The following is a 25,853-nucleotide window of genomic DNA, read 5'->3' as shown; positions in this document are numbered from 1 at the left end:
ATATTGCCTTGCCAAAGTACCTCAAGTATCATTTGTAGAGGTTGTTTTAGAACTATTGTCTATTGTGTCAGATCTTGTTCTATCCCTTCTTAGCACTTTATCTTTCCATTAGTCCTGTGAAAGGGAGAGGCAGTTCCTGGCCATTTTGGTGCATATAGTAGAATATGGAGATTCCCTCAGGACCTGACTGCAACTAGTTCTTTACTGTTTTTTTTGCTAGAAAGCTCCCAGATGGCAAGCAATGTATTTTCTGTCACTACCAGACTAACATCACTTTGAACAAAGGACCTAGAATGGTATCTCATCATCAATCCACTGAGCCATCCCATCCCCATAAATACAGTTTCACTTAACAAAATTGCATTTGAGGAGTAGTAAATCCAGTTTATGCTTTAATCCCTTTTGGTATTTCAAATAAAAAAAAATCAAAGCAGTGAAATATTGAGGAGTTAAAATTCACAACTAAGTAATAGTCTCCTGCAAAAGATTCCAGGAAAGATACATTTTGGGGAGGATAAGATAAAAGGAGAGGACAAGACCACATTTTTTCTGATTTAGGACCCCTGGATGGCAGACATCTTTACCTCTGTTTTTTCATCCTTTGTCATACCTATATGAAAATTATAGTGTAAAAGACCATTCCACAGTTTAATGTCTTCAACTAAAACCTGTCTTATATGACAAGAAGGTTACAAACAAACAAGATATCTCCCAGTAGAAAACAAATATGGAGTGGCCCTTTTTAGAGTGTTATCTCTATATATTCCTGTAAAAATCAGAGAACTGAGTAGCCTTCCAGATCTGAGTATAAGCAGCTTGTTCAGAGAACTGAACAAGTTTCTACCAAGTCCCAGGAAAACATCTGAATTATCTTTCTGCCTTGCTGATGGTTACGGAAGTTTGAAGCAACACTGACTTTATAAGATTGCAAAAGGGAACCATTAAATGTCAGTTACAATCCCTTTCCTTGCATGTTGGAGGAGAGTTTTGTCATGGTTTCTTAGAAATGTTGGTTGGACAGAAAACCTCTGTGGGTTGTCTAGACCAGCCAGAATGAGACTGTGGCCAACACTAGGTCAGATCAGACATGGCTTTACTAGAGGAGTCTTGAAAACCTTCACAGATGGCAATTCCACCGTTTGTTCAGATATGCTGTTCCAGACACACACTACCCACTGATGAATAAACTTTACAAAATTTCTGGTCTGAAGAACCTGCCTAGTCACAGATTGCAATTTTTTGCCCTTGAAAGTTTAATTATTTGCATGTGTAACTAGACTTGTTGTCTGGTAACTAAACCCTGAAAAGAGTTTGGCTCTCTTATCTTTATAATTCTCTTTCCAGAAGTTGTAAGCTACATTTGATCATTCCTTTTTCTTCTCTGTCAAGTGAAACAACCTTATGTCCCCCAGCCTTCTCTAACAGGTCATGTGTTTCACATCCCTAAGTATCTTTGTAGCATGCCACCGAATCTCATCCAATTTCTTAATATGTCTATTTAACTGGAGAAAGCAAATCTGGCAAAGTATTTCAGGTTCAGCCTCACCAATTCCAATTAGAGATAGTTCCCTCAATTTGCTTAGCCCTTGCAGTTCAGCCATGCTATGTGCCAACCAATCCTCCCGAAGTACCACCATCCACAAATCTCCAGGGGGTGCATTTTGTCAAATCATCCAGATCACTGATGAAGATATTAAATAAGTAGGCCTCGTATCAGTCCTTTGGGTACTGTACTTGTTGCTGGCCACCAAGCTGACCTCAAGCCATCAATTACTATCCTTGGAGCCTGCCAATCCTGCTAATTTTCAGCTCTTCTAATAATCCATCCATATCACTTTGCCTCAAACCACTACTGAAAATGCTATGGCAGATCATCTCAAAAGCTTTCCAAGATATATTGCATTCACTACTCTTTCTTCACAGTCATTTTGTCATAGAAGGCAATCAGGTTGTTGAAGCATGATGCTATTTATATTTCTATGTCTGCTGTTCCTGATTACATTCTCGTCCTTCATGTTTTTGGAAATGGGGTCTAGGAGTATGTACTCCATGACTTTTCCAAACATTGACCTGACCAGTAGTTCCCCAGATCCTCCTCTTCCTTTGTGAAGATGGGCTTGATATTATGTTGATCTTTTCCAGCTATCAGGGACTTTCCTTAGCCACCTCAATTTTTCACTTAGGATAGACAGCAAACTTGCAACCATGTCTGCACCCTCAACACCTTCAGGTGCATCCCATCAGCTTTTCCCTGACTTTTGTTCCCCTACTATTGGCTGCCCTCTATACCAGTATGCACACAGGTCTGGGGGATGTTTCTACCTTTGAAGGATGAAATGGAGACGAAAATCATCATAGACATGGCCTTTTTGCCCTGGATACTGCTTAGAGTGTAACATCCAGTAGCCATTATCTACAAAATTGCCCCAAATTAAGGCAATGAATGTTAGGTGGAGCAGGAGAGATCACGCAACTCTGCTGTTACATGCACTACAGAATGTACATGTTTATCCAAAGGGAAATTTTCAAAGGAATAAGGGAAATTAGGCTGCCACTTCCTCCTCTGGAAACCAGTAGGTATTGCCATTTTTAGCCACTGATGTAGATGTTTAATTTAGAGGATTAACTTCTTGTGCAGTCAGAGGAGAGAGAGGCTTCCAGAAAGCAGTTCAGAGTACCTAAAATATAGGTCTCCAAAAAAGCTGGAAGTTGGAGTGAGAAATAAGCAGGGACAAGGAAGAATGACCATCTCCTTAGATGATCTTCATATTTTTCAAAAAGCCTAACAAAGTACATGTGCATTATTGCTACTTCATCCTAGTCTCAAATGTCATACTCCCCTCTCACTTATGAAGCTGAACTTCTCTTACAAAGTGTTCAAGCTGTCTGCTGCTCCACAACTGTATTTTTTTTTTCCACAAGAGAGAAAATAGAAGCACATTCTTAATGTGCTAGGGCCTAGATGGTTTTTCAAGGAGGGCTACGTAAAGGAGTGATAGATGAAAGCTGGATTTTCCCAGCATACAGAAGAAAAAAAAATCCTTGTTATTTGTCATCTTTTGGAAAGGAGAACATGGCAAGCATGTTTGATGTGGGAGAAAAGCTTGTTTGTAGATGTTGCAGAAATTATTCAAGGACAGTTCACTCATATAAAAAATGACCCCTGCATTACTGCCAAGGTCAATGAGACCTAGAGCGACCTGCCACAAAATTGTAATTTTGTCTGCTTGTTTGGGCCAGTTTATCCCTTTTCTCCATTTCCTTCTGGTGCTTTGGAGACAACTATCACTCCCCCACTTCCAGTGTACTTGGCTCTTTCCCCAAGATGCATGAACGTCCCTCAGAACGATAATATAGAACTTATGAGGCCATTTTTTCCCAGTAATTTTTTGGAGGGAGGTATGAAGTTACGATATATAGATTTATAGATATTGCTTATACATCACGTGACAGATGCCATCTTTTTTTCACCAGTTCTCTCTCCAGCTCTTTTACTAACTTCCACCAAGTCTTAGTAAGTTACCCGTTTATGCTTTAAATGATCACAATTGGTTGCATCCTGCCATGAGTTTATCTATCTGCTGCTGTCTTCTTAAGAAAATCTCTTTCCCATCTCATGGCTCTCAGATCTTACGCCTGTATAAAATACTACCGTTGAGAACATTAGGTATTATGCAGCCTTTATGGTTAGTATTATCATGATAGCATTTTTATTGCAGTGGAGATCTGTTCTTTCCTATCTCTCTAAGTCAAGGGAATTTGAATCTGCTCCTTGAAAAATTCACAGGCCATATAAAACTACCAGTGACATCAACTGGAGCCAGTTAAGTACGTCAGAAGGATTAAAAGCTGATAAGAAAGGGAAAGAATAGGGTTGCTTTTTCATTTGTACACTAATCACACACGCCTCATCACTCACTTTTTTTTGAATTCTTGTAAGACTTTTAACACTTTGTAAGAAAGGACAAAGATAACACCAAAAGTACTAATCACAAAGCAAAGACAACCCTCTTAACCACCCCTATTAAACCCCAAAGACAGAGACTCTGCAATTTTATTTATGTTCTAGACTGTAGAAATTAGTAGGTGAAAATCAATGGAATATGCCACATAGTGAAAAGACAAGAGCATATTCTTTCTTTCTGTTCCTAAGAAATGTGAATGCAAAATTTAAGGTGGTAATCTACAATGTATTTTCATTTTCATACAGTATTTTAATGTTAGTCAGAGCACAAAAATTTCTTCTGCTACAGTTCCATTTGGCTAGTTATTTAGTCTTCCTAACACTGAGTACTTAACAAATTAAATACGTCAGGCAAAAGAAGCATGTACCTGCATTTAAGTGTGTGGACATTTATTAAGGGCTTTGGCTTCCCTCTTAGCACACTGATCACTTCAGTCTCACTGTGCAGAGTGTGTTGGGGTCACAGCTGCATGCTCCTCTCCTGTCCTTCCAGTCCAAGAGATCCAATTGTTTCAGCCTCCATCTGTCTGTAGATGCATACGTATCTACATATAAAGACATTTAATGTATGCACATACCTATATCCACATATATACATTGTGCAGTCAGTTTACCAGAACCCACTCAAACAACTGCACAGGGATAATATATGATTAAAAGTGAACTAAGTGAAGAAACAGCCACTTGAATCTTCAGGAAAATGAAGTGTTTCATATGGAAGGGATGGCATGGAACAAGCTTTTATGTCACTATTACAATATTAAGAAATCTTACCTCATTTCCTTAATTAGTCTTTTCCCATTGTGCCTATAACCAAAAAGCTTTACCTACTTGAGCTCAAAAGGGTGGAGTGGTTCAACAGCTACATTAAGTTGCTTTAAATTGAGGAGTTTTGCTGTCTGCTTTCACTTCTTTACTATATCTAATGTTGTGACTGTTAAATAACTACTTTGGTATAATCCCTTTTTCTTGATTGCTATATTCAACTAAATCCAGACCAAAGTTCCACTGAGAGCACTACCAAAATGTAGATTAGTCTTCTGTTCAAATGAGCATTTATAATTATTGCAAACTTTCAGATCTTTGTGGGGACTTAAAAGTGTAGAGGTTATCAGGTTCTGGACTGACATTGTCCACTTCTTAATTATTTGAAACATAATCCTCCCACTCATCAAAAAAGCTTTTGCAAAAACCGTGGGGAGAGCAAAAGAAGAGGTCTGGATACCAGATGAAATTAAAGGTTCAAAATTAAAACCCAATTAAAGTTTCACTGAAAGAGGTTTCATTTTTTGGTAGCTGAATTAACATTGTTTTTACAACATGACAAATTAACTTTTTAGAAAATGTTACTATTGACTCTACCATTCAAAGAAAATTTAAAATAAAATTGTAACACTTTGCAATATCAACTTGTTTACGTGTTTTTTAAATATCACAAAACAAATATTAAAATGCTTTTACAAAAGTCCAGGGCCACCTATTGAGCATTTACATTCTTTTTAAGACTCCAGAGAAAGAAAGCAATGCTTAAGCCCAGCTGCATCTTTATAAGGCATCGGAAGCAACTCCATACAAGTTGAAGGGATCAGATCAGTGTAAAACTAGATTCATAGCTCGTGTGTATAGAAGGCAGATAAGAGAAGACAGCACCGAGCTTCAGGGCTCACGTAGACAGGAAAGCCTGGTTCTGGAGCTAGGATATGAGTCTGGTGTACATGGTAGCAACCATGTGCTATCATTGCAGTGTGGGCTTTCTTTGTACACAGCTGGACTGGCTTTAAAGAATAAAGCCACTCCAATTGCAATGCATTTTTTTCTAACTCGTTCAGCACCATATAAAACCTGCCTGAGACTCAGTACAACCACAAAAGGAAACTTCAATAATCACCACCGAGTTTTATAAACTCAATTTGAACTACATGTAGTTGAGCCCTCCTCATTGCAAAAAGCACTTTGGAGCTATCAATTCTATGAAATGTCAGCTAAAGTTTCCCTAATTACCTTCTTCCCATCATATCCTTCCTACTGGTATTATAGTTATTGATTAATTTGATTTGGTGCTTTCATTTCTCCAGAAACAAATCTGAAGATCTCAGAGGGTCTTATCAGTTAGAGAGAGGGGCATAAAGGGGGGCTTCTCCAAAAGAGGAATGTGGAAGGGACAACTGGTTCCTTGTGGTCTTCCTGTCTTCATACAACACAACTGGGTTATACCAAGCCTTTTCCCCAGCTCTTTCACTTAATGCAAGAGCACAGACACACAGAGGTGTGCAGGTACCTGCAGAGGAGAGGACATCTGGCAGAACAGTGTGGGAGTAATGACATGATGTCACACATCCTGGCTCTCCCATCAGGTAATGCCATACCTTCCCCAAAACAAACTCATCGCTGCCTTCCTGCCTTCTGTAACTGTGTTTTTCTGCCTCTAAATGGGACTTCCCCTCCCGTTACATCATCTGCTCCTGAGGCTTCCCTTTTCCTTCCCCCTCCTACTCCCTCCTAACCAGTTTTATTAAATGTGTAAGAAATCACTTAATAGATCCCCTTGTATCCTCAGCCTTTCTCCTAGTGACACAGCCAGACCCAGCATGGGTTCCTACCCCACTTCTACAGCCCTCCTATGCACAGCTGCTTCTTCTCTCATCTTTCTCCTGCTGCCTACTTCTCTACCTGTGTCTCTCCTTGGATTGTCCTTTCTGCCCTCTCTTCAGCTGTCCCATAAGTTTTCCCCTACACAGCTGCTCTGTGTAGTTGCACATCATACATAATCCCAGGGTGGGTTGGGGGGGAGAGGGGGATGCACTGCACACACGTAGCTGTGCTGATGTTTTTATAAATTAAATGAACAGTTTCACAAAAATTATCGCCAGCAATGTGCTCTACAGTTAGCACTTGAAACAATGCTCACAGCCTACCATTGCCCCTTTCTTTGAATCCTACTTGTTCCAAGTTCAAGTGATAGTTGGCCACAGATTTTTTCTGAAGTAATCAGCACTCTGTACAAGTGGAGGCTGTTAAAAGATAACATTTCTGTCCCTGAATCTCTTTCCAGCTGCTCCTTGCTGTTGTTCCTAGCTTCATAAATTCACTTCTAAATGTCATATCCTTAATTTTACCCAGACTAAAGCTTTCAAAACAAATCTGAGCATATCTGGACTATTTACTCCCTATATATAGACCAAAATAAAATCCCTAGCTACAGTGTGAGCTAGGGAGAACATATGGAATGCTTCACAGACTTTAGAAAGAAACAACTAGCTGTGGAGAAGTGCAATTAGCTCATAGGAAGGCTACTGTAATGTGAAGGAACAATTTCTACCAGGTTCTGCTGCTGGATCTGATTTGGTTTTGTGGAAAACTATACTCGGATGAAGGCAGCTTTTGGAACTTTTGGAAACTTTTACATATATATACGAACACATACATATATAAGGCATAAAGGATAAAAATCATAGAGGTGCTGGATTTGACCCATGGCTGTGGGTGAGTGTCAGGAAGGAGGGGAGAATACCACAATTTTAGTAATGCTTCTGTTTAAATTAACAAGTAATTTCTATGAAAATTCAAAGTATGGAAATACTGAGACTGGTAACTTGAAAACAGTATTTTCTGTTTTCTGTATTGAATCAGATATGGCTTGTTTTGTCTCCATATGAAATAATTGCTTAAAAAAATCATTCCCATCACAACCAAAACGTCTAGTAAATAAATATGGTCACATCATTGTTATTTAAAATATGTTTTATTGGTCATGATGCAAAAGAATGACTGGAGAACAGGACAGGATAGGATAGGATAGGATAGGATAGGATAGGATAGGATAGGATAGGATAGGATAGGATAGGATAGGATAATCTCAACTCCCAGAAGCTCTAGGATGGGTGGCTACACATGCTGGCACTAATCAAACTCTTGCCAGAAATGATGGAAGTATGGGAGACAGTAAGAAAAATCAGGAGAGCTTTGCAGTGTCCTTTGAAGTGCAGATTTTGAATATAAGACATTATAGGCATACTGGGAGAAAATATAAGTGGAGCAGTCATTAAAGAAATGATAGTCAGCTTAAAAGCAAACACAGTCAACTACTGCTCCACACATTCTCAGCTGCGATACATTAGTGCACAGCAAATAGGTATGAAATGTCTGAAAAGAAATACAACATGAAGAGGATTTGATGAATTACAAAAGATCAGTGACAAAATTAATTTTATTAATTTCACAAGCATCCCTCAATACCCTTATCAGACTGTCAGCTAATTTACAGCAGCTCAGGTTCTGTGCCCTAATTTTGGATATAGGCCACTTCTTAGCAATATTTAATCAAAGGTTACTTCCTACTTTATTGTCAATAATCAGCCACAGCCCTCTGGCTACAGGCCACTGATAGGTGACAAGACAACAGACATTGCAATATTTTTGTCCTGTTTCAGGCCAACAGTTGTAGGCCGCACCTCACAGGAATGTTGTTATGGGAGTTATTAAAAAATCTATTTTTGCTGAAAACAATGCAAACGGAAGGAAGTGAGGCTGTCAGGAGACTTATTTCCTATTCAAGCCGACAGGTAGTTGGAGAATGGCCATCTGGAGTTTAAAAATTGCCAGTCAAGCCTCTCGGATTTGTCCCTTCCTGGATTAACACACTCGCTCTAGATAGCGCTGAGATGTTGTCATGGCACGACAAACAAGAAGTGACTTTTGGGCTGGGGGGTGGGGGGAGGAATCGAAGGAAGTTAGTTAGCCATGAGAAAACTTGTTTGTTCTTGCAGTGTTAATAGCCAAAAGGCAAACATTTGGACATGATCCATTCATCTGGAAACACTTGTGCGTCGTGGGAGCACTGAGGTACTAAGGGCAAGAAGCCGAGGGACGAGGGCTTAGCCACCAGCATGGCTCCCTCCCCACAGCCCGCCTGCTCCCTGGCCCCTGCACCCCCTGTGCACAGCCAGGTAGACTGCATCCCAGCTCCCATTGCTCCTGGCAAAACAGATCATTCCTCCTGCCCACAGTTCCAGGGTGCTAAATCTTCATTTCCTGAAGACTGGAAAACTCTCTGCCTGGAGTCAGCCTTTGCCCTGAGTCCCACTGCTCCTCTGCAAGGAGCCACATGCGGCCCCATCCCTCCAGCTGAGTGAGTAATGAAATCACAAGCAATCAGCCTGGAAAGCAAGTGAAGGCTTCAGGAGAGCAAAACCCAGCCCTCCATTGCCTTCTCACTCCAGTCGATCACCCTTTTTACACATCATTGTGTTAATAGGATTATCCTATAGCCTTAGACTTAAAGAAACACAGGGCTTCTTGAGCTGAAGCTCATTTTCCTCACCAGTGAGTGAATAGGATACCTGTACGACTGGTTTGCTGGGTTTGTGGCAGCTCTTGAGCTAGCTCCAGCAAAATTTGTTTTCATCTTCAGCATCCTCAACCTCTTGGCTAAGTAAAACATCACATGCTAATGGCCTATCACCAAAGCATAGTTTGGCAAATGCATACGTTGCTGAAGACTGCCTGATCTGGAAAAGCTTTTACATAATAGTAAGGTGTCCCACTTCACAGCCTGTCTCTCTCCTTCATCATATGCCTGTGTAGTTTATACAATATACATACAACAAGGCAGATTTTGGTCAGTAGAAGCTAGAAAAGAGGCAAAAAGTAAAGAAGTTAGAAAATTTTTGAAGCATTTCAATTGGACAGGGCTGAAAATTATGGAGGTTGGTTGAGTTTTCTTCCAGCTTTTAAAATTGTAACGTTTTGGGGAAGCTTACCAAACTCTTTTGCTTACCACAAACTGTTGTAAGTAGTCTGTCTACTTGGAAAAAACAAACAAACAAAAACAAACAGACAAACTGTCTTTGAAAATGTTGACCAGCTCCATGAGAAAGAGCCTGCTCTCCTTCCACCAAAATTTCAGGCCCCATTTCAGTACCTCACTGAATCGAAGCCCTCATGTGCTGAACAAGGGCAGCTGGCATTATTGCATATTAACGTGGTAAGGTAATCCCTCAGTGATCCATGACATTTATGTTTTTGGTTTTACTTAAGTTGTAATTTTCAAAGTTGGACAAGCTTGGAGAGAAAAAAAACCACCTGGCAAACAAACACACTTTAAAAATTAAAGGAATTTTCCAAGTTTGCTGGATTTGCAAGCCTAGGCATATTGCAGCTTAATTACTAGTCAATGAAGGACAAACAATTACGCACCAAAAAGTAACATTTGGGAGATCATGAAATGTGGCCTCAATGTGTTTCTAATTTTTTTTTTTCTTTTTATACTCAGCTGCCATGGTGATAGGCAAATAAAATAAATAATTATAACAAATATTCCATGAATTGGAGTTGTGAAATCTGTGAACAACATGTTATTTTCTCCTTCCATCCTCTTTACTCCAGTTTGGAGGAAAGAGCTGGTCTAATGTGCTGATTTGGCCCTACACTTGCCTGTTCCTCTTTTACTTTCTTCATAACTGTTCTAATGTACACTGCCAGCTGGAAGGGATGAGGTGATGCAAGGTGAGAGTCTCATCTCAAAACTACTTTTATAGAATGCTAGAAAGTAGAATTTCTCAAAACATCACAGAAACGTGCATGAGGCTTACAGAGATATGGTTCCTTACCCCCAAAAAAACCTACACACTAAGAGCTACTTATGTGCTACCTAAAGATACTCAGACTTGCAAGTGAAGTGTGTGTCCCTTGTCTTCTTTATTTAATCACATGAAAATGAATGTCATCAGGCGGACATTAGGCTAGCCATCTGATCATAAAACCCATTTTCTTCCCGTATTTGCAGTGCAGAGGTGCCATACTGAACATTCCTTTTCATTTCAGTTGTCCTGTTGGATTTCACGTGTGGAGTTTATACCTGGGTTATTTCAGGAAAACAAACAAACAAACAAACAAATACATAAATAAATAAATAATAAACAGAGTTTAACTCATTCTTCACCCCACTTGAATGCTCATATTCATTGTATGAATGGCATGTTTTATACTCAGCTTTGAATTCTTGGCAAACTATCTGCTCAAGATCTACCAAAAATATTGTATTCTTGTGGAGACAGTAAATTCCCTTGAGCTTTTTCTGTAGAGGCAGATAAGCACCATAATGATTTGCCTCAATTACACCTGTTATGCCATTTGCACTTTGATTTTGAAAGGTGAATTTATTCTTTTTCATCATTATTAAGAACACATGTATTTCCTGCCAACGCAGTCTTATAAAAACATTGGAGGCATATGAGAAAAATTCCTCTGAGGCCTCAGGCACATTGAACTGTCCTGAGAATGTGAAGTGAGGAGAGATTGATGCATGGACTACCTGTCCAGGAATTCAGCAGTACTGGATTGCATTTTCCATGGTTTCTGTCTCTCTTTATTTTGCTGAAATTGCACATCACTTGCATGCGTACATCTGTGCATGCATACAGATGTACATGCATGCACACACACACACAGTGTCCCTACATAGCAATGAGGATGACGTTAGGGATGATCTGGCTGCAGTTTAGTTACAGAGGAAAAAACGCATTTCCACACCTTCATATATATTTTGGAGAGTGTAATTTCTGTTTTAGCTATATGGATATAGCTATTTGCAACTTAAATATTACATATGGTCAATGTGCCCTCCAAAGCAAACTAGGCAAAAGGAATGAGTAGTTACCGCTGGAATTCTAATTGTCACTAAAGCTTAGAGCCAAGAGAGACAGTTCCAAGATTCTTTGATTAAAAAAAAAAAAAATAAAATAAAAATTAAAATAAAATTGTTCCATCTATTTATTTTTCTCTATTATCTCCCAGAAAACTTACGGTGAAGGCCACTGTTATTTTTTCCAATGATATGAATGAAGATGTTACATACAGAGCAATACAAAAGCATTTCAAAGTGAAGTTAGCTTTAGCTACTGTTCCAAAAACTCATTTTCTACTTCTGAAATTCAAACATGGGACTGTAGCTGCTTCTGGCTATTGGTACAAAATGAAGAACACAAAAAACTCTTCTCCCTCTAGCAATAGCACTTATTAAGGTCAGAAGACAGACACTTACGAGCCTTTAATCTGACCTCCTGCATAACACCAGTCTTTGAATTTCACCCAGTAATTCTGGCAAATCCATAACTGCAAGTTGACTTCGATCATAGTTTTAGAAAGATGTCCAGATTTGATTTAAAGATTTCAAGGGATGGAGAATCCATCAAATCCTTATGGCAAGTTGTTCCAATGGTTAATTACCCTAACCTTTAAAAATATGTTCTTTATTTCCTCTCTGTATTAATATAGCTGCAGCTTCCAGACACTAAATCCCTATATTTTTTTCCTTTATCTTTCAGTATTAAACTATGTAGGTAATTACAGATAGTGACTAGGTCTTTACTTTAAAAGGCCAAAAAGTGGAACATCTTTCTTACCTTAGTCTCAAAATCTTCCTTTTCCAGTTATACTGGAAAGAAGTAAATACTGAGTGGAATTACTGTGAAGCAGAAAAGATTAGACTTCTATCTCAAGTCATTGTACAGGCAGAAACAAGGCAGCTAATCCATAAGGATCTATCAACAGCTTTACTGTACTCTACTTTGAGCTTTATTTCCACATGTCCCACTGTTTTGCAAAATAGATTTTGTGTCAATTGGATAGCCAGTTGTGGCTCCAGATTTCCTGCATTTAAATCAGAATCCCAATATCACTTTAATGGGATATTTAGGACAACAGCAACTTATCTTGGCTTCCTCACTCCAAAATGAAACTACCTCACTAGACACTGTAGCTTCTCCAGGTGACATTTAATTGAAGCCAGATTACATCCTAAGGGACAATTCCAGCACTGCTTTGTACCCTGTATCACTCCATTGAGTGGGATTGCACAGGATGTACATCAGTATAAAAGTCAGCCTACAGGCACTGAATTTACACAGTGGGCAAGGAAGCCAAAGGGACAGTCCCTTTAGCAAATTACATTTTTGCCTGACTAAGCATTTGTAGCAAAATTAATGAACAGCATTCAATTTTTCAGCTTAAATTCTCTTTGCAACCATGATGGTAAAAACACCTGGTTTGTAGTCTACAATCTTTTTTGGCACAACTGAAACATTTTGCATAGCTTACTGATTTATTGTCTTGATGATCTTTTATTTTGCCTTAGCAGTTCAAGATGTCTCTTGTGGCATTGCTTTTGTCAATCTGATATCTGAGTAGAATTCATTCCTCTTTAGCCACTACCAAAAGGTAACAATATCAATGATAATTTAATGATTAGTAATATATACATAAGCCACGCAGACCAGATCAGGTGACATTCACATGAAATGTTAGCCCCACAACTAGGTCCCTAAATCCCTGTGTAATTACAGTTGTCAATATGCTTATTGCATACGTATCCGCCGTCTCCTGTATAAAAACTTCCAGTGTTCAGTTTGATCCTTTGCATGTGGATTCGCAGCTCCTGTTTGTTAAAGACCAAGCTCAGATACTGTGTTCAGGAATCCTAAAGTGTTCAGCACAGAGCAGAACTCAGTGGACTTTTTCTGATCCCTTTTTTGTTTAACTTAAAGAACATATACACTGCCCAAATGTAAAATCTTATTTTTCTCACTGGTTATTTAGATAGCTTAAATTTATTGCAGATTAATACAATTTTATTCCCAGTTAATTTTGCCTTTGTTACTAGTGCCAGACTTGCCAGTTAATACCCAAAAACATCACAGCCTTACAGTCTGTGGATCCAGAACAGATCCTGATGCTTCCCTTTATCATTAAGTTCAACTACTAACAAAATGCAACCAGTAAACCACAAATAGACTCAAGAAATGTTCAGTTCTAAAATCATTAATTGGTTTTCCTTCCCTTTGTGGCCTTTGCCTATGAAGACAACATCCTAAAAAATTGCATGGTCTCCTCTTTGTGAAACCAAATGTCTAGAGACATGTAGGCTGGGTCCAAACATGAAACGATTCACTTATTTGTATGGTTTGTTTCTGTCTACAATACCTCAACACACTGGCATGGCTTTCTGCAGTACAAACTGATGTCCCACTGCATTTTCACTATCCCAGCTTTTCTGACAAGACAGGAATACAAACCATCTGCTTTTCAGAGAGAAAGACAAGGGCTCTGCCTAATATCACTTCCCTGTGGTTCATGCCAATTTGTTGAGGGGGCAGGAGGGAAACCTGTGCCTCTGCCTTGAGCCCTCACATGCCAAGCTGCAGCCTGGAATTTTTACAGCTCCATCCTGAACCCCTGCAAGAAGACTTTACAACAGAAATCTTGCCAGATCCTTAACTATAGCGACGCCACTATAATATTTATAAGTACATTATAGCCTTTCCAAACATATGTGCTTATTACTTATGTCTCCGCTCCTGCCTCTCTTTTGGGGGACTTTTCTCTATAAACAAAACAGATTCTCTTGCTTATACTTAGAAAACATAATTGCTCTGAGTCTCTAGCTGTTACGCAGAAGCCCAAACAGCCAAGAGATTCTTGCAGTGCATTTATACAGCAGCGAGTCTCTACAAAAAACATAAACTTCCTTTTCCACTTTGCTCTTCTTTGCTTTCATAAATCTGCCCATTTCGCTCATGTTTGGATAAGATTCTTCTTTTTAAAAAAAGTAAAAATGAAAAAATGCAAGCCCGAGGTGGATAGGCCATCAGTTACACAGCACAGCCTTACAAGAGCTGACAATTCTGTCTTTTTAAGTAAACAGAGGAACAGAAAAGATACATAAACAAAAAGACCACTTGCAGGGCTGACAGCTTGTCTGCTCCAGCAAAAGCAGGTTCCCAGGGAAAGTGATTGCCTAATAGTAATAGGGAGTGACAGGGATTTCCTAGCTTTTCCATGAACATCTCAAAGCAGTTTGGGCCTGGGCACAGATATGCCCATTTCTGCTGATGAGCTACACAGATGTGGCCTGCAGGTGAGAAACTGCTCAAAAGTGGTTGACCCAAAGCAACACAGTTCCCCTGCACAAGGCTTTTAGCTGGATTCAAAGTCACCAGAGCTTTCCATGAACACAGACAGGCATGTTCTTAGCTGCTTTTGGGTTGGGTTCACATCAGGGGTTCACACTTGGAAATCAAAGTCAAACAGAGGAACTGTCTGAGAGTGGTGTTAAGTGAGCTTAAAGCAAAATTAAATAGGACTCAAATCTGAAATAGCAGAGTTTTACTGAAATAATCTTTCCTGTGAGTTTTTAGCCACATTTCAATCAGCACTTAAGATAGCTGTCTTCCAACTCCAAAACAATAGGAAATTGAACATTTAAATATACAAATATGTAACCTGATTCTAGTTAGGAATGCCAAGTTAGTTTTTCACTTCAGCTGCCATTTTTCACTGGCCAAGAAATATTTCAGATTTGCTTGCTTTGCTAAGTTGGGTTCCTGTATCTGTTTGAATGCTTAGATAGTTCAGAAATTAAGCCACTTGCAATTATGGTATGTACATAGCCTGTAAAATGGAAGTGTTTGGGGAAAAAATACTTTTAAATAAGGAAGTAGTACCTAAAGCATAATATATATAGGAATTGTAGAAGTCAGGTAAATGACTCCTGCATGGGACTTCATAGAAATCAGCTTCTCTAGTCTGTCTGATTCTGATGTGGCCTCTCTTATCAGGAGACAGATCAAAGTGCACTGCTCAGCATGTTTCTTCTACAGTTCTTCTGCAGTCATAAACAGGTCATAAAAAAAGTGAAACAACTTTTCCAAAGCTACTATCACATAACAAAAGATTTCTGAAAATATTCTTTCTTGTAGCACTTTATTCTTTCTGAGCTTTCATTTTCTGAAATATGGGATTTAGTTTTTGATGAGTAAGCTCTTCTGTCTACACATATAAGACATACATGATATGGCTGAAGAAAGAGTGGGGAAATAGTAGACTAGTAGACACAACGTATTCTTAAATTAAATGATGCATTGTCTCAGTGGCTGATCTGATCATAGCAGTGAGAAAATTATGGGAAGTTGGATGCATGTCTAGGTTTCTGATCCTGATAAGTTTGAGGATGCAAACACAAAGTTACCTGCAGGGGAAAAAAAAAATAGAAGAGCAAGTATTGTATTAATTGTATCAAGATTGTTCTGGAAATAAACATGAGATGTGATTTCTTTCTCAAAATATTTGCATTATATTCTGGGAAGTGACAGAAATGCAACCTCCCATAAACACCTGAGTACTCAGTCACTGCAGCTGAAACCTGGCATTGACCACAGGCCTGAATTCTATTATCTGAAAATTGTCCTGATTGTATCAGATTCTTCTGAATTTGGAGAAATCAAATAGGAATTAAATACTGCACTGAAATGATAAGGCATAAATATAAAATCTAATAAATTGTTTTATATTTCCTGTATTTTTGGCATGGAATGTGTCAGAGCACTTTAGCCTTGGATGAACTCTATCCTGACAACTGAAATCAGGAAGTCAGGAAATTCAGAAACTACCAAGAAAAAGGAGACTGAGAGGAAAAAAACATACAAATAAGTTTGATGACAAGGAACAAATTTCATTAAGAAGAAACCCACATGAGGAAAACCAGTTTTTAGTTTGCTGGTTTAATGGACAAAGTCAGCAATATAAAACAACCAGGTCATCCATCTATTCCTGCAGGAAAACCACTGGAGCCTTCAATATCTTAGTGTCAGCTGCTTTTCTATAGCCTGACCTCATGAGCTAAGAAGCATGAACTCTGCTAAAAAAGATTCCTTTGAGTTCAGTAAGACTGCCTCCTGTTTTTAAGTTCTCTGTATGTCTATGTGGGTATTGTGACACCTGCAGTCTGATAGAGTTGTTATTGCTCTAACTAGGCGAACTAATTTAGGCAGCCTGTTTTGTTTTGGTTTTTTTCAGCCATGCTTAGGTGGCTGATTTTAGCCTTTGAAAACAGGAAGCAAGTGCTATAATTTTAAAGAAAGAATCTGGCAATCAACCCATTAAGAACAAGAAATCAAGGGTGGGTTTTTGAAGGTGTTTTTTTTTTTGAGTCAGAAGCTTAAAATTGGACAGAACTCAGACACAACTTTCCTTAACTAACCCCTGACTCTGCTTAGAGAAGTAAGGAAGCGGGGGAGGAGCATGACTTCAATGGACTGCACCAGAAAATCAAAAAAAAAAAAAACAATGCTATTCTCTGGAGAAAAGAGTGTCACGATGAAAAATCAGTTTATTCTCAGTTAGAATAAATTTTGAAAGAAAGAAAACACAAGAAGATAATTTTCAAAGGAACTGTTCTCATAAAAAATTGATGCATGTATCATGGGTATAATTTTCAAAAAGAAACAATAACTTAAACACCATTCCCTTTCCCAAAACCTTTGCTGCAGATTTGTAACAGAATAGTCAAGTGCAGAGGTGTTTAGAAAAGCAGTTAGATTCACCTGAAAGCAGTTTGGGCAGGTTTTGTTTTCCTTCATTTTGTTAATTTGATTAACAGCTAAAATGTATTTCAGTTATAAGCAGATCTAAGTTGTTAAGTCAAATTCAATAAATGAGAGTGACTGGCCAAGGGGAATGTTGAATGAAGGAAAAGTCACTGCCCTCCCAGCACCCAGGATATAATCAAAAGCTGTGCTCCTACAGGCCATGCATCAGCTCTTGACCTCAGATACACCTGGGGGAAATGTAGGTTCATAGCTAATGAGTAACTCTGGTCCTAGGTATTAGAAGACAAAGTAAAGTTAAGGAAAATCTCATTCTTGACAAACCGAACTCAAATTTTTTTGAGAAACAGGGCGATAGATATATGCAGTCAGCTGTGTAAATCCTTGACTTGGCTTTTTGATGTTGACATTAGGCAGAGATCCTGGGCAATGCAGGGATACAGGCATCCCCTGTCTTATGCTTTGTACTTGAAGAATTTTACTCCCATAACTGAAATTTTTGAATTTCAATTTGCTTTTAATGCTTATTTGCTGAAGATGATGGACATAAGCTGCATCTAAACTCCTGCCTATGTTCTGGCACTACTCACCTGATCTGGTGTACTTTCACACACAGTGTCTCCTCAGTATTACTCAACAGGCACTTCCTCCCATGCCACTGATACGGGAACAGACCACATGAAAATGAAATGAGTCCTAAGACACTGAACATTTCCCCTCCCCATCCTGGATGTTTGCAAGCATTCTTTGCTGTCAAAACAATATTCGTACAAACCAGTGATTGTGCTGGGGTATTTCAGTCTAAGCATGTGGCTAGATATATAGAGAAACACTCAGAAAACAACTCTCTTAAACAAATAAACAGCTCAGCTCTTGAACTTTATGCTCACAGTAATCTCTGTCATCATTAATCACACTCAGTGTTTGATTTAACAGCATAAATGGGGGAGGGGAGGAGGGTAGAAAAATGTCATAACCCTCTGTTCAAACCATCTGAGAAACATTTTCTTAAACGTGGAATATATGATGGGCCTAATCCAGCTGCTGGGGAGCACTGATCTTGTGAGGAGAGAGACCTGATATCTTTGGCATGAGTGTTACCACAAGACCATGGAGGACATTTGTAGGTAATTGCTCAAAGCCCCAAAGTCCCTTACGAGAAGACTCCACAGACCAGCACAGTGTCTGTATATTAGCTGTTCAGAGTCTGTTTCTGTTTAACAAATGAAAACTCAATCCAATTCCTAAGAAAGACAGTTTCTGAATTAAGAAAATGCTTAGGGAATAGGATCACTTCAAAAACACTAAAGAGAAGTCATGAAAGGAGCTCACAGACTACTCTTTCAAGTAGCACCCTTATTTCTCCTAAAATTAGTCTCTCACCTCTAGTCACAAATCCAGTTGGAGATGCTGAGGTAGTCCCTGTTGTCAACATATATTATTCGTATATGACACCAGAACATTCTTGATTTATAAATGTGTTATTGGAGTCATCTGCATTATTTTCTTTGGGAAGGATGAGGAAGCGAAGATGGCTGCTGGAAAGGTTGAGTGGGTGAAACGGTGTGGGCAAGGAAAACTGATTATTGCTGCTAGCATTGCTTTTTTACCTTCATTGTCGAATAGCACTGTTCAGCTGACGAAAACCAGCTGGACCCTCAGCCACTCGAGGAAGCAATAAGGTCCACATGCTGAAGGCTAACATGAAGTGAAGGTGCTAATTACTGGTTTGTAAGTAAAAAAAAAAAAGCTTCACCTGCACACTATAACTTCTGGATCTTCATTTTCCCAGGAACAAGAAAACTATAATTTAAACAACCTGCCCACTCACTGTTCTTTTATGAGGGAAAATTTGAATTTTAAGGCAGATTGTGACCCCGAGTAACAGAAAAAAACTATGCAACCAGGTTTGCACATTGAACTGATTTAAGAATCAAACAGCTTCTAGATAGAAAGATTAGCTGACACAGTGTGGGACCAGCCGTGTCCCTCATTATAGCCTCAGCCTGGACAGAAATAGATTCTGAAAATCTTCAGTCTCCTGTAAACAAAATTGTCAGAGTCCCACAGCCTCAGCAGATGGGCCTGATTCCCAGCTGCTGGAGGTCAGCCGCAGATCCTGGTATGAAACTATGGACTTTTGTATCTGCTAACTTAACTACTGTCAAAGGAGCTTGTTCTTCTGCTAACACAGGAGGATCAATTTGTTTGCTTGCTTTCACAAAATGCTTACTAAGGAAGCTACAGAAGCCAGGAAAGGTGACAACTCTTCCCTCTCCACGCTTACTATTATGTCCCAGGATGTCACCATAGCACAATTAAACCTCGATGTGCTGTTGGCTCCTGCTCACGTTGCCTTCCTCAACCTGGCTTCTTTCCGCACTGTTCGATTTCCTTTCGACTACCTCCTCTTTCCTCCCCTAAATGATGTTTTAGGGCAGATTTCCACCTTCCTTCATCAATTATTTTTCTTCTCAGAAGTCCCTAACACCACAGGGACCTAGGTGTGGCTGCAGCAGGGACATAGGTGAAGACACAGAACCAGCTGGATGTGGATATGACCCTGCCTCCCTGGTAGGATTGACTCTGGCCAGTTAGTCATCAGCAGCACCATGGTGTCATGCTGCTGCTTCTGACACACTTTAATTCAGCAGCTCTACATGATGGGGAAGGCAGCAGAGAAAACATGTTCATAGAATGTGTCTGTCTAAAATCAGCAGAGTAGCATTCTCCTTGTCAACTTATACCCGGCTTCCTGTTTTGATGCACGATTTCTTGACTGATATTAAATCCCGGTTTGGCTCCAAAAGACTACAAACTACATTTTTGGCAATGGCTTTCTGAGATTCTTAACAAACACAACTTTCTGGGAAGATGACAAATTCTAGTAAAGCTCTTCAGGAGAAATGTTTTCTAACTATAGCTACTGTGACCACTTACTGCATTTAAGCACTGATGTTAGAAGTAAACTGTTGTGCAATAAATCTATATATACTTTTCTGGCAATGATTCGTTAATACTGTTGTCACCAAAAAGACTACCACCCTATGAGATGGTGTGACCCCTGGACAAGATTAGACAAGGAGCTAAAGTTGAAACCACTCTTGAATTAGATTCAGAGAATGGTGCCCTTTCACAACTGAAACTACAACAAAAGGAGACTTGGAAGCAACAAGTGCCACCAAATAATTTCTCAGGCGCTACTAACTTGCAGATAATTCTATAATGTAGTATTATAAGCCTAAGGAATCATGTGGAGCAGACCTCTTCAGAGTCTGCAATATGCAGGTAGGCAGCCTCTGAAACTAGAGTAAGATATAAGATTTTAGGAAGGTAAAATTAAACCATTACAATAATATTTGTGATATAATCCCAATAATATGGATAATAGGGAAATATATGGTATTAGAACACTACTCCATAGTTTCTGGTTGCACCAGAAAGATCATCTGGTTGGTATTATTTTCAGCTTAAATGAGGGGGCAGTATCTTCCTTTTATTAAAAAAATATTTGTTTTTTAAACAGGTGCCACATCAAGTAGAATTTTCTCTGATGTTCCCAAATGTATGGATGAGATCACTCTGCAAAATGAATGTAAGAAGTAGCAACGGACATGCCCTGGATCTAGCACACAACTCCTTCCATGTATATACACAGAAAGATCCCACAAGATGTAAGTGGACTCAAGATCAGAAGTTTCTTCATTTCATAGGTTTGCAAAGTCCATTGCATATCCTGAATTTTGTTATAATCCAGGGGGTGTTTTTTAACCAATTAGCAAGAATCTCAGAGGATTTCTCAGAACCATAGCAGTGATAAACAGATCTCAGATTAGGAGTTATTTTGTTAAAATCTTTAGAAAGGGAATATTTCATGTCCTAGCTTCCTCATGTACCGAACGATGTTTAGGGCATACGGTAAATAAAATCAAAATACAGCCAATACATATGATTCTTGCTTTAGTTCTCTCAGAAAATGCTAGGAGACCAATTTGTATTAATTTTCACTTTGTACCCAGACTGTTTCTTTGTAATACATTCTCCCTCCTACGTCAAATCTAATAGAAATATGGTTGCATGGCAATACCTATTTTCTTATAAAACCACAAGTACTCTAACTAGATAGCCATAGGCAAACTTTTTGGTTGGTTGGTTATTTTTTTAGAAAAATCAAACTACTGATTCCTACAAAGACTTGAAGCATGAGCTTCAAATAGAACAAGAAGTTAACAAAGGCTTGGATAATTTCCATGTTAAAATGGTTGGTCTAGTGCGCTCAGATGCTAGACCATGTAAGATTGTAAGATGCGTAAATCTTTTAAAATGCATCACAAATTAACTAATTAAATCTTGGAACCATTGGCAGATATCATTGGAAAGATATAACCGAAGTGAGAAAAAAGAAGACCAGGAAAGTACAATGATAGTGTCCATATTTACAAAAGAGGCAGGGGAGAAAAATACCAATTTTTACACTACAGTTCCAGGTTGACAGAGAAATGCTAGAACAAATAATCAACAAACCATCTGTAAATACCTAGAAAATAAACACTGTGATAAGCATGAGTCAGTTTACATTTGCCAGAACAAACTGTACAAAACCAAAGTAATTCCTACAACCACACAACAGAACTTGTAGATAAAGAAGTCATACTTGTCATATAGCTCATCTTAAGACATGTACCAGACAGTATAACATGGTGTGTTCTGGGGAAATTTGTAGAAGTGCAGACTAGGTGAACAGAAAATACAATTCTCTTCTCAGGTGGGACCAATCAACAGTTAAAGTTCTTTCCTGTATCAAGTATTATTCAGTATTGTCAGTAATGATTGAGGAAATTAAAAAAAATAATTTAAAAAAAGGTATCAATTTGAAAATGACACTAAGACAAACTCTTAATGCACTAGAGGACAGAAAAGACGCCATAATCCTCCTACACTGGTGTTAACAGTCAGAAAACCATAGGACACTGCCCAGAGTGAAGAGGACTATTTAACACTTCTGTACAAGAATAAACTCCTGTATGAACAACAGATAGAGAGCAGGTGCCTAAGTATTTAGGTCAGAAAAAAACAGGGGTTATGTATTGGATCATAGGGTGAACAATGCCGTTGTTCAAATGGCACACAGGAGCAACCTGAAAAGAAGACACACCGTCTGGAAGGGACAAGATTCTCCTTTCCCTTTCAGAGCTTGCGAGGCCTCAGCTACCATATCTGAGTACAAATGTTGAACATTGAATACTGCACAGGAGAACTACAGATTAGAAGTCTAGAGAATACATATCAGAGGAAAGACTGAAAGATTTGAAACTGTTTGGTTACTGAAAAGAGGACAGAGGGTACATGGTAATTGTCTAAAAATATGCAAAAGAAAGCTGCAAAGAGAAAAAACATGTTTTCTATGCCCCTGGTATATAAGACTAGATTAATGGAAATATTTAGATTAGGCATTAGCAAAGGCTTCCTAATAGTATGAACAGTGATGCTATGAAGTAAACACACAAGGAGAATGTGGACTCTTCATCATGAAGCATTTTTAAAAACTGATCAACCATCTGCAAGACATGGGACAAATGTGGTTGATACTGTCTTTCCTTGTCTATCATTTCGAAGTCCTCTTTATTCCTGTGATCCTATGGAAGCACAGTCCATAAAAAACTGATTGGCTCTGAGCTCAGTCTCCAGACCCCTACAAAACAGTGCACCTCTTTAGTAAAGTTCTCAAATAAAACTTTAATGGTAAGGGCAGACAGTGGTCCGCAAAAAAATTTGAGGTTTGGCAGTGGCTGGTTAGCTGAAAAAGCTTGGAGATACTGGCATGGGCCCTACCTTGGTCTGAACTTATTTTTCACGCCACTCTTATTCTGCCAGAATCTCACTGAAATATGGCCAAAAATAAAGAAATAAAGAAATTCCACACCCCACCCCCCTTTTCACTTTTTTCTTTTTTTAAAATCATGGAAACCAGGAAATTCTCCCATTTTTGCCAGCAGTGCAGCAGTACAATGTATTTTTTTTTCACACAACTAAGGTGGAGTAACTTTAACCACCCAAGATGTATAATTATCACCCTGAAATGCACTGCCTGGAATGTGTTATTGCTGTCATGAAATGGAATTTATACACAGTAAGGAAACAGTTAGCCCCACATATTTACTGGACATTATCGGCAGGGCTATGACATCAAGGGTAGCCAATCCAACAGCTCCAAGCAAGCTCAGCAGTCACAAACCTTTTTATGCTTCTAAGTACTTATTACTAATAAAACAAATGTTATGACTGTGTATTTTTAGGTAGTCCAGTTGATTTGTCAGCCAGTCTTTTGTACGCTGAAGAGGTCTGTGTGGCGCGGTGAGGCTAACTCAGGGAACTCGAAGACAAGGCGATTTCTTACACAGCTTTGATTCTGCATTTCAGGAGCTGCTTTGCAGCAGGGCTGCTGAAGCAGAAGGTCACATGCAGAGTAAAACCAATGCAAACAATCATTTCTGCTGATGGAGAATGAAGCCTCACACCATTTTGGCATTTATGGGTATCAAAATGCAGCTGTACTCAAAGAGGAAAGAACTCCTGGACATTCCTGCTGCAACCCCAACCACAGAGAGCCCCAACAGGCCAGCGGTGGTTGTGGGTGTCTCTCTAACACCTGCCCTGGTCCAACAGAGATATCCTGAGCAATCTTTTGGAAAGGCTCCAGCTCACCAGCACCAGACAGACCTCACCACACATTAGGATCTGGCTAAGTTTTAGAGCCATGACACATTTTGGCAGGTTGGCATCCGGCAGTTCAAATGCACCTGCTTACAATTAATTACAAGAAATTCCACATAAAATACCTCATTGCTTGGATCAGGGTACCTTGTTCATATACTCATATTTTAACCTTTTCAGTATCCTAGCTCTTTTAAAGGTTAGGCACAGGGGTTTTTTTCAACTTATGTTGACCTTTTTGTCATCAAGGCTTCCCTTTTAAGAGTTTGACTTAAGGACCTGATATCAAGGACAAAAAAAAAGCCCATTAACAGTAGTGCAGAAGACTGAATTGGACTGTCTGAGTAAATATATAACCCAATGATCGTTTTCTGTGATTCTGAGCATAAATGGATTAACTCCTAATATGGAGTTAATACTCTACCAAAACATACAATAACACTTCCTTATACTACTAATTATGACAATGAAACAACTGTGTTTGGAGAGGAAATGAAGAAACACCAGAAATCACTTGGTCACCCAGCACACGTGCATTATTGAGCCATAAACTTCCATTTTTGGATACTGCTACTATGTTCTGCTGCTTCAATGACATTTTTAATGCCTCACAATACGAACTTTAAGAGGGACAGATTGCCTGGTTTATTTACTGTCGTGAGGAACAGAGATTTTTACTGGGACAAAATACTGAAGTATCAAACAAACATGCTCTAATTGTAGCTAATAAATAGTCACAAAAACCTGTTTACTCCAAAAGCCTGGGGCAAAAATATATTTATTTCAGAAAAATAAGAAGTTAATGAATTTGGGATAGGATGCACCTGGAGGAAGTTTAGCTCTAACTGTTGGCCCAAACCAAACATGAAGGATGTCTGCATCCAGTTCCATATTTGTTTTCCATCTTGCTTCTGTCTCTGTAAGATGATGGAATAGGAAAAACCCAACTCCAGATCCAAGACTAAAGACTATTTCAAGGATTAATATAAATCCTTTTTCTTCTTCAATTAAATAGAACATCCTTGTAGTCAACACATCACAAAGTAGATGCAAGCCTAAACATATAAAATTTAACTCTCATCTATGTTCTATTTCTTTTGACAACAGTAACTTCACATCCCTAACTGCATTAATCTCTCAAATGAAAGAAGAGTAATGCTCATCAATATCACAGCCCTATAGCAACAAGAGATACAGAACCAAGATTGAGTACCAGCCTTGCAAAAAGCCCTCCTACCCTGATTAAAAATGAGTATGCAGATTCATTATTACAAAAGCATTTGTACTGCTGGTCTTCCATTCTTTTTAGGACTTCGGTTAATTTGAAAAAATACCTGACATACCTGGGCGTTTAGAATTCAGCATGTTGACAATGAAATCAACTCTTTCTTGTAAAACCATGGGATTAAAACCAAATTATATTGCAAAAATCTCTTTTCTTTTCTTTTCTTTTCTTTTCTTTTCTTTTCTTTTCTTTTCTTTTCTTTTCTTTTCTTTTCTTTTCTTTTCTTTTCTTTTCTTTTCTCTTCTCTTCTCTTCTTTTCTTTTCTTTTCTCATTAAGGTCAAAATAATGTGGTGTGTTTATCCTCCCCTACTCTAGCTGGCAATCCTCCTACTTCCTTTCTCCAACTGGAGGGGAAGGTGAGAGGCTGCTTTGCATTGTCTGACAGGGGACTTTTGTCTCATGGGAGAGAAAATGCCTTCCTACAGACTACAAAAAAAGTCTCAGTAGACAGGATATACAGCACACTCCATGTAAACTTCATTTTGATGTAATTAAGTGAGACTCGCGAGG

The sequence above is a fragment of the Columba livia genome, chromosome 2, assembly GCF_036013475.1.
Source record: "Columba livia isolate bColLiv1 breed racing homer chromosome 2, bColLiv1.pat.W.v2, whole genome shotgun sequence".
Lineage (NCBI taxonomy): Eukaryota > Metazoa > Chordata > Aves > Columbiformes > Columbidae > Columba > Columba livia.
This window is presented reverse-complemented; position numbering follows the sequence as displayed.